The sequence below is a fragment of the Lepus europaeus genome, chromosome 18 (assembly GCF_033115175.1).
Source record: "Lepus europaeus isolate LE1 chromosome 18, mLepTim1.pri, whole genome shotgun sequence".
In the NCBI taxonomy this organism is placed as follows: Eukaryota; Metazoa; Chordata; class Mammalia; order Lagomorpha; family Leporidae; genus Lepus; species Lepus europaeus.
In genome coordinates, this window is record NC_084844.1 from 76,912,371 (window position 1) to 76,922,135 (window position 9,765).

The 9,765-nt window shown below is 49.5% G+C and overlaps 1 pseudogene; it reads left to right on the forward strand.

Moving 5' to 3' along the window:
• Positions 1-5,911: 5,911 nt before the first annotated feature.
• On the forward strand, positions 5,912-7,406 carry LOC133746632 (nucleus accumbens-associated protein 1-like; annotated as a pseudogene).
• The last annotated feature ends 2,359 nt before the right edge of the window (positions 7,407-9,765 follow it).

Here is a 9,765-nt window from a genome sequence, read left to right on the forward strand (position 1 = left end):
GTATTTGAACTTTAAAATAGTTTAAAATTTTTGTAATAGGGTCACTTTTAGCTTACAGAGTTTTGATGAAAATTTAATTTGGAAAAGGAAATAATAAGAAAATGGTTAATCTTTCATTGTGATTTGGAGAAACTATTTTTGAAAAATTAGTAAGAAAAATACTACTCCTGGAGCCAGCACTGTGTGCAGCTGGTTAAACTGCTGCCTATAGTGCCAATATCCCATATTGGCACCAGTTCAAATCCCGGCTGCTCCAACTCTGATCCAGCTTCCAGCTACTGTTTCTGGGAAAGATGGTGCAGTAGAAGATGCCTCAAGTGCTCAGGCCCTTGCACCCCTGTTGGAGACCCAGATGAAGTTCCTGGATCCTGGCTTTAGCATTGACCAGCCCCAGCCAATGTAGTCACTTGGAGAGTGAACCAGCATACTCTAACCAACCAGAATATAATCAGAAACTTAGAAATGAGGAGAATAATTGGATGGCTGAAAGGCCTGTTGATTAAAGTCACAGGAAGGCTTTACCAATCAATCCTATTTTCTTCCATTTAGTCTTATTTCTCATTTCTCCCTTTATTTAAACTTTAAGAAGATGATAGTTTATGATGTCAAAATAGACTGAAATATGCAATAAATGTAAAGTCTGAGCAAATGACAAAGGTGTATAGATTTGAGATTTCTAAAAGCTAATGTCCAGTAGTCTCCTCTTATTCCCTAGTACATTCTAAGACCTCAGGAGTGTTGTGTACATCAGTAGATGCATGAAACCACAGAAAATTCATGCCTTGGCCCTCCAAACTAAGTCCTTACTATCACATACTATGGCTTAAACTTCTGTAATTTTAGGCGCAAGGCTAAACTAGCCTGACATTCTTTTTCTCCTCTCACAAAATCATTGATAAAAGTTTCATCCCTAATGTAGGTCAACATCAGGGTATATTTTTTTTTCTTTAATAAGTCAAACTGTTTTTACCTTTTTAGTTTGCTTTTCTGTGAGATACCTGAATTACCACATCACTATTCTTGTGCTTTGGAATCATTATTAAACAGAATAAAGCTTCCTTGAGCATAAGCATTGTGACTCCCTAACAGCCACTCTGATGACTTGAAATGGCTCCCAAGTGGCTAATGGGTGGTAGTGTGCACAGCATGGATACACTGAGCGAGACAGAGCAAAATGGCGTGAGATATCATAACGCTACTCATTACCACGTACAGTTTATAACTCTGAAATTGTTTATTTCTGGAATTTTCCATTTAATATTTTTGGACCCTCATTGACCAGGCATAACAAGCCATAGAAAGCGAAACTGCACATAAGTGAGGACTACTGTATGAGCATTAAATGGACTGGTAACAGATAGCCCTGATGGGCATATGAGAAATGCCTCTAAAATAGAAAGGAGAGGTCTACAGACAAAACCATTATTTAATGTAGGGACACATAGCCATGTATTTTTGAACTGTACACCACATATGGGCAAAAACAACTTTTAAGTTTTGGAATGTATTGGTACTCTGCTGGCGCTGCAGGTGGATGAAGGATGTTCAGCCAGTAAAGTCTATGCAGATCTTCCAAAATCTTAAAATCTGAAGCACTTCTGAATCCTAACCATTTTGGATAAGGATGTTCACCTTGTAATGATTTTTAGTGAGTTTTTTTAGGAGGCTTAGGTGGTGATGTACATCTGCAGAAGCCTCTGTGAATTGTTTATTCAAGTACATTAATCCCAACAAATTTGAAGTACATATTTGACCTTAAACTAAAGTTGATCACATGACCCATTTACTTTCTTTTTAACCTGTCCTTTCTTGGTTCTTTTTTTTTTTTTTTTTTTTTTTTTTTTTTTTGTTTTGTTTTTCAAAACAATTTATTGCATCATATTTGGTACCTTATGTTTGACAACAAAAAAGAAATTACATCTGTAACTGCAGGAAAAAGAAGCTGGTCTGTTATTGGAAAAAAAAAATCTTGGGCCCTTTAAAAATTACAAAGTCTTGGGCTTGCCTGAAACAACTGAGCAAGAAATATATTCTTAGAAATGTAGGGCTTCAAGTATTACAAACCTGTGACACTGTGGAAAAATTCCAGAGGTATCTAAACTGCAGCACTTTTTTTTCTGCATATCGTGAACAAGGCCTGCTGAGGTTTTTAACTATTAGTCTCTTGATCAGTCATAGAATGGTAGTCAGGAGTTCTGCTCTTTAACTTCAAGCCATGGTAGATTTTCTTTTTTTCACTCTTGGGTGAAAAATTCATGCTTGCTAATTAGTTGGTGCCACATCACAGTGCATTTGGTTCTTGCATTACAGTTTTAACAAGTTTGGCCAAAACAATGCTGAAAGGTTTTGCATTGTTATTTTAGTTCTTCAAGTTTTAGTTTTCTTGGTTCTTTTAGACAATCTGTTGCTGAGTCTGGTTATATCCACATCTGGTTCAGGGTCTTTCCAGCAATGCCACCATTGGTACCTAATAGAGCTAACACTGTTGCCACTGAAGATGGTCTTTCCTCACTTTCACATGTGTATGTGACAAGAGTTTGGTGAGAGGAGACAGTGGCCGAGGGTGGTGGCAGTGACAGAAATACCATGGGAAAAGGCAATGAGAGGGATGGGAAAGAAAAAGAAACTATTACATACTTATCTGATAGTTCTGACTAGTGCCACTATGCATTTAGAATTATGACATACTGTATAAAAGCCTCTTTTCAGGAATTACTTTGATTTATTTTATGAGTTAACTTAAAAAAAGTTTTTTTTTTAAATTGAATTGTATTTAGTTACACAGAAATGCACAAATACACACACTCAGTGAGAGAGGAAAGAGGAGAGAGAGAGAGAGAAAGAAGAGAGAGAGAGAAAGCTTAGATCCCCTAGTTGGGGTGGAGAAAGAGAGAGAGAGAGGAGAGAGGTGAGAGGAGAGAGAAAAAGCTTAGATCCCATAGTTGGCTCCCCAAATGCCCACAGTGGCAGTTAGGCCATTCAAACACTGGAGCTGAGAACCAATTCAGGTCTCCTCCTAGGTGACAGGGACCCAAGTACTTGAGCTATCACCTGCTGCCTCCCAGAGTGTACATTAGCAGGAAGCTAGAAATGGGAGTAGAACTGAGATTCAGATCAGACACTGATATGGGATGTGGGCATGTTAACTGGCTTTTTAACCACCAGGTCAAATGTCTGAACCTTTTTACTTTTAATGTTTGTTTTCTTTCTCCAGTTGTACTACATGTGATTATGTATCATGTGTATATTTATCTTTATATTCCTTGAGACTTTACAGTTTTTGCTTTAAAACCAGTGTGTGTGTGTGTATCTGTGTGTGTATGTGTTTGTGTGTGTGTGTGTGTATTATCATTGTTAAAACATTTTGAGCTTCACTGTCCAATATGGGAACCATTAGCCATATAAATTTTGACTTAAATTAGTTAAAATTAAATATGTAATTCTTCAACTGCATTAGCCATATTTCAACTTCTTAATTACTATGTGTGATGAGTGGTTACCATTTTGGACAGTTAGTTATGGAACATTTCTGTGTTCTCAGAAAATTTTGTCGGATAGTGGTGGTGTAGAACTTGTGCAGTGAATGATGTATTCACTTAAAATGTAACTTATTTTCATCTTTAAAAAGAAAATATTTAACAGAAACATCTATTTCTATTTTTATAATATTCCATAAGTCCATCTAGTGTTGGAAAACATGCTTTAAGAGATAAGATGGAGACCAGCATCATCGCGCAATGGGTTAAGCCACCACCTTTGACAGCAGCACCCTGTACAAGGGCAGGTTTCAGTCCCCGATGCTCTGCTTCCAATCCAGCTCCCTGCTAATGCCTGAAGAAAAAGCAGTGCAAGATGGCCCAAGTACTTGGGCCCCTGCCACATATGTGGGAGAATGGATGGATTTCCAAGCTCCTGGTTTTGGCCTTGCTCAGCCCTGGGTATTGGGGCCATTTAGGAGGTGAGCTGGTGGAAAGAGGATCTCTCTCTATCTCCCTCCTGTCTGTGATTCTATCTTTCAAATAAATAAATCCTTTTTTAAAAAAAGAGATAAAATGACCTTTTAATTAGGACTTGGGATTTTACTAAATAAATGCCTATTTTTTTTTTTGACAGGCAGAGTGGACAGTGAGAGAGAGAGACAGAGAGAAAGGCCTTCCTTTTGCTGTTGGTTCACCCTCCAATGGCCGCCACGGCCAGTGCACTGCAGCTGGCACACCACGCTGATCCGATGGCAGGAGCCAAGTGCTTCTCCTGGTCTCCCATGGGGTGCAGGGCCCACATACTTGGCTATCCTCCACTGCACACCCTGGCCACAGCAGAGAGCTGGCCTGGAAGAGGGGCAACCGAGACAGAATCCAGCACCCCAACCGGGACTAGAACCCAGTGTGCCGGCACTGCTAGGTGGAGGATTAGCCTATTGAGCCATGGCGCTGGCCATAAATGCCTATTTTTAAATTGTTGGAAAATAATTTGTTCTTGACTGTATAAGTATTTCCTTTTCTGTACTGCTTACATTACAAACTGTGTGGCCAATTCTTTACCTTGTTATAGAAAGTTAGACATCAAGCTTATGTCAGTTATCCTACATACCAACGTAAATGAGGTAGGATGGCAGTAAGAAGAGCGTGGGGGAGATATGCAGAGAAACATCTCAAGGAAGGGCATTCTTCCTTATGTATTAATGATATCAGAAAGGCCTTTAGGGGCAAGTATTTGGCCTATCGGTTAAGATGCCTACATCTCACATTGGAGTACCTAGATTTGATCCCTAGCTCCAGTTCCCGATTTCAGCTTCTAGCGAAGGTGGACCCTGGAATACAGTGGTGATGCCCAAAGTACTTGAGTCCCTACCACCCATATTGGAGCTGTGGATTGAATTCCTGGCTACCAGCTTTGGGCTGGTCCAGGCCTGGCTGTGCAGGCATGTGGGGAATGGGCCAGTGGATGGGACATCTCTTTTTCTATCTCTGTTTCACTCTATATCTCTCTGTCTCTCAAGTAAATCAAGAAAAAAATCAAAAGAAATCACAGTAGACCACAGAATAGAAAATTTATTCACTTCAGATAATTTCACAGAGATTTCCTGGTACAGTATCCTTTCCTCACCTCATTCCTAAATGTTGATCCTGTTTTAAAAAAATAACATAATGACATGTTATATATTACAGGTTTATGAAATTAAAAAATGAGGTAAAAACATTCCATAAAGTTAAACTTATGCACATTTTCTTGATTGCTTTTATGAAAGAATAATTGAATTTCCCTACTTTAATGTGACTTTAGAGACTGCTAAATTTTAGTTTTGAAGGAAAAATATATGTTTTTGTACAAAATCAGGCATTATATCTGACAGTCCACAAGGTTTTTTTAAATTCAGTTCTTTATGTCCTTGTGGACATTGAAGTGGAATCTCAGGATTTCTCAGTTCAAACCTTAACCTAAAATCATCGTAACTTTAGCAGTCAGTCCCTCATGCAGGGAAGTGTTCTTTGCTTTTGTTTCAGTGGGGCCTCATATGGGAACATGTTTCATCTAGACATATGAAGATATTTGTATTAGGCAGATGATAATTGTGCATTCTGTCTTTATATGCATTTAAAATGTGTCAGTGATGTGCCCTGATGTTTCATTATGGAGGGAAAAAAGCACTCCCAGGCCATAGCAGAAAGCCGGACTGGAAGAGGAGCAACCAGGACAGAATCCGGCGCCCGGACCGGGACTAGAACCTGGTGTGCCGGCGCCACAGGCAGAGGATTAGCCTACTGAGCCACGGCGCTGGGTGTACATCATTTTTTAAAACAATTAAATTTAACAGTGAGTGGCCGCCGCAATTGCCACTGCTGCTGAGGCGGAGGCCATGGAGGCCATGGAGGCCATGGAGGCCATGGAGGTGGAGGCCGAGGCCCCTGCGCAGGGGGCATGCCCAGGGCTCAGGCCAGGCCTCAGTTGCCACGGTGCAGCCCCACCATGGAGCAGAGCCTGCAGATGGAGATCCCCAACTTCGGCCACGGCATCTTGGAGTGCCTCAGCAAACAGTGGATGCAGGGCTGCCCTGTGACGTGTCGGTGGTGGTCAGTGGTCAGGCCGCGCTGGCCGCCTGAAGCTCCTACTCCTATTCAACAGCAGCCGCAGCGCCGTGGTGGACCTGCCGGCGGCCATGCAGCCACTGTCGTTCCAGCAGACCCTGAGCTGCTACACGGGCCGCTGAGCACGAACGTGGGGGGCCAGTTCCTGCTCATGGACACAGCTGGCTTCCTGCAGATCCAGGAAATCCTGGAGAAAGGGGCCAAGTTCTTCCTGAAGGTGAGCTCCTGGAGTGGCATCTCCCAGGGCCTGCACGCCGAGGGGCGCCCTAGTCCGAGCCACAGAGCCCTGTGGTGCAGACTTCCAGCTGGCCGGCCTGCAGCTCGCTGCTGCCCCTTGTGTCGTGGGTCAGGACGGAGCAGCAGGAGTCGGACTCAGTGCAGTGCATGCCTGAGGCCAAACGACTGTGGGACGGTGGCCCCAAGGAGGGGGCTGCGGCGGCAGTGGTGGTAGCCGCAAGATGGCCAAGTTCTCCGTGCTGGACCTGGCGGCCAACAGGCAGCCCCCACAGCAGGCCCCCACCAGGGTGGCCTTGGCCATGGGGGTGGAGCAGGGCAGCCAGCCAGCGGGGTGGTGGCAGCAGCTGCGGGCGTGGGGAGCGGGCCCAGCATGTCAGAGCGCAGGAGCCCGGGCACCTGGAGCGCCTACACCAGCGACAGCCCAGCTTCTACCACAAGGAGGAGGACGTGGGGGGGAAGGCTAGGACGAGCAGTGCCGGCAGATCTGCAACAGGTACACCGTGCACAGCGCGATGAATGTGGGCCCGACAGCTGAGAAGGTTGAGGCCCTCCCGGAACCTACAGTCGGATCCGGGTGTGGCAAGATTGGCGTCGCTCCCGGCCCAGCTCATCGACCAGATCGGCACCCGTTGTCATCCCAAGCTCCAGGACAAGGGCGACCCCTCCGAGAAGCCAGAGCTGGTGGCAGGCGCCAAGGTGTGCATCAGAGGGCGCAGCTCAGGAACCCGGCACGAGGTCTTGCCGTGGTCGCTCATCGCCGCCTCCTTTGACCTGAACGCACTGGCCCACAGCTGTGGCACCAGAACCCGCTGGACAGCCGCGCTCTCCACGCTGTCCAGTACCACTGCCGGAACTTCAAGGAGAGCGAGAGGAACACCATCGCGGCCGGCGTGTGCCCCAACGCATGCCGGATTGTGCGCCAGAGCTGGATGCCCAAGCTAAAGCTGCTCACCTGAGGGTGACCCTACACCACCTGCATCAGGGACTCAGGCAAGATGGAGCTGGAGGTGACAGGCAGGGAGTACGGCTTCCAGCTGGCCAGCTATGGGGCAAGGCGGCCCCTCCGCGGAGGCCCTGCAGTAACTGTGCCCCCATACCCCACCCAGGAGGGCCATCACACTCCCCCCACCTCACCCAGGGGGGCCGTCACACTCCCCCACCCCACCCGGGAGGGCTGTCACACTCCCCCCCCCACCCAGGGAGGCCATCATACTCCCCCACCCCACCTGGGCGGGCCGTCACACTCCAACCACGCCACCCCCATGTCCTGTCACATTCCCCCCACCTGGGGGGGCCGTCACACTCCCCCACTCCACCCTTCTGTCTTGTCACACTCCCCCACCCCACCCAGGGGGGGCATCACACTCCCCCCACCCCACCCAGGGGGCCATCACACTCCCCCACCCCACCCAGGGGGGCCGTCACACACCCCACCCCACCAGGGGGGCTGTCACACACCTGACCCCACCCGGGAGGGCTGTCACACTCCCCCACTCCAACCGGGAGGGCCGTCACACTCCCCCACTCAACCCGGGGGGGGCTGTCACACTCCCCCCACCCCCATGTCCTGTCACACACACCTTGTTCAGCAGCTACTGTCTGTCCCTCCCCAGGCCCCGTGGGGGGGGGCACTGCATGCTCCTGGGCCCCCTCCCCTGTCCCAGCTCCTTCCCCATTGTGAGAGGCCAGGAGGAGTCAGCAAGGGTGGGCAGGTGGGTGGGGGGCAGGCCCGGGTTTCCTTCTTCCACACACAGTTCCCCCCTTCCCTCACCCCAAGCGTTGTGCCCCCTCACTCACTAATTCGGGCACAGGGCAGGGGCCTGCCTGGCGGAAGTCCTTCTTCAGACTCCGCTGGGACTCGAGGGGGGCTCTCAGGACCCCTCCCCATCCCCCAGTGCTTCCAGGCCTCCAAAAACCGCCTCCTTGCCTCTTTCTCAGTCCCTGTGCCTGGGGGCTGGGGGTGGCAGCCCAGCACCCTGCTCTTACCCCTCCATCTAGCCTGTTTGCCCCTCCCCCATCACCTGGAGCCCAAGGGAGGGAGATCCTCAGCCAAGGAGGCTCTTGGGGCGCCCACCTCAGGCTAGCGGAATGTGTGTGTGTGTATGTCTGTGTGTGCGCATGTCCATGCAAATTGAATGAAGGTAAAGAGGCAGAATTGGACCAGGGTGGGCATGGGGGGAGTAGGCTGGGAGGGGCGAGGTTGCTGCCCTGCCCTCCACTCCCCGCCCCTGCCCTGCTGCCACCCCACCCCTGGACAGGGCCCCCAGCCCCTACCTGTGTACATAACTTTTTAAAACATTTTTTAGCGAATGAAATATTGAAGTGTAAGATTTTCTTTTATTTTTCAAACCACCGGGACTGGGTATGACCCCACCCCCCCATCTCCAGGTCCCCGGTGGGGGTGGGACGCAAGTGGAAGGCAGGATACTGGGGGGGCATGTACTGGGCAGGCAGGCAGAGTGTGTGTGGAGTGTGCCTGCGTGTTCCTGACACGGGTCCCATGGGTCAGACCCTCTCCCCTCCCTCCCTCAACTCCCCCCCCCCCCACTGCTGTAGTTCAAGGAAGGTCCTGGCCTTGGCTGGTTGGGTGAGCCTGGTTACCCCAGGGGCAGAGCAGGGTCCACTTGGGCCGCTGGCAAAGTTTTTTCTCTCACCATTCCTCTCCTTCTCCTCGCTCAGGGCAAGTGTGTGTGTACGTGAGTGTGCATAAGTGGGTGTGTGTACACGAGTGTGTGTAAGCAGGTGTTTGTACCTGCACATGCGCACACAGTGTGTGTACACGAGTGTGTGTAAGCAGGTGTTTGTACCTGCACATGCGCACACAGAGTGTTCTCCCCGCCCCCATTACCCAGCCTTTCTGCCCCCTGCCTCTGACTTCTGTGTGCCCCTTGTACCCAAAGATCTTGCTTTCCAGAGGAGGCTTTTTAGGGCAGGTTCTGGTGGGGGGGCCGGAGGGGGTCGCCCCTCACTGGACCCTTCCAACAGCGTGCCGCCAGCCTGCTTTGGGGGGAGTCATGGCGCTCTTTTCTCTTAGCCCGGCCCGCGCCTTAGCCCCCAGCCAACCCGAGGGTGTTTGTGGTGGGGGGTAGTCAGCACCCCCTGCTAAAGCGCAAACATCTTAGTTCACGCCACCCCCACCCCAGCGCCGACCCCAAAGCACAATATCCTGGTGACACTTAGCAAGCAGCTGGGGCCGGGGGCAGGCAGGGGGCTCCAGCCAGACCCTCAGAAGACAGTGGGCATGCCCAGGTGTGCCCAGGCCTCACAGGCCTGAGCAGGGGGGACTGGCTCTCTGGAGCCAGGGTCTCCTCCCTCTCCACCTTTTCCCACGGTGGGGGCACTCCGCTGTACCCGGGCCAGGTGGCAGAGCCCAGTGGTCTTCAGGGATCCCGGGAGGTGGCCCCTGGCTCCTGGGACTGAGGGGGGACTACCCACCAGGAGA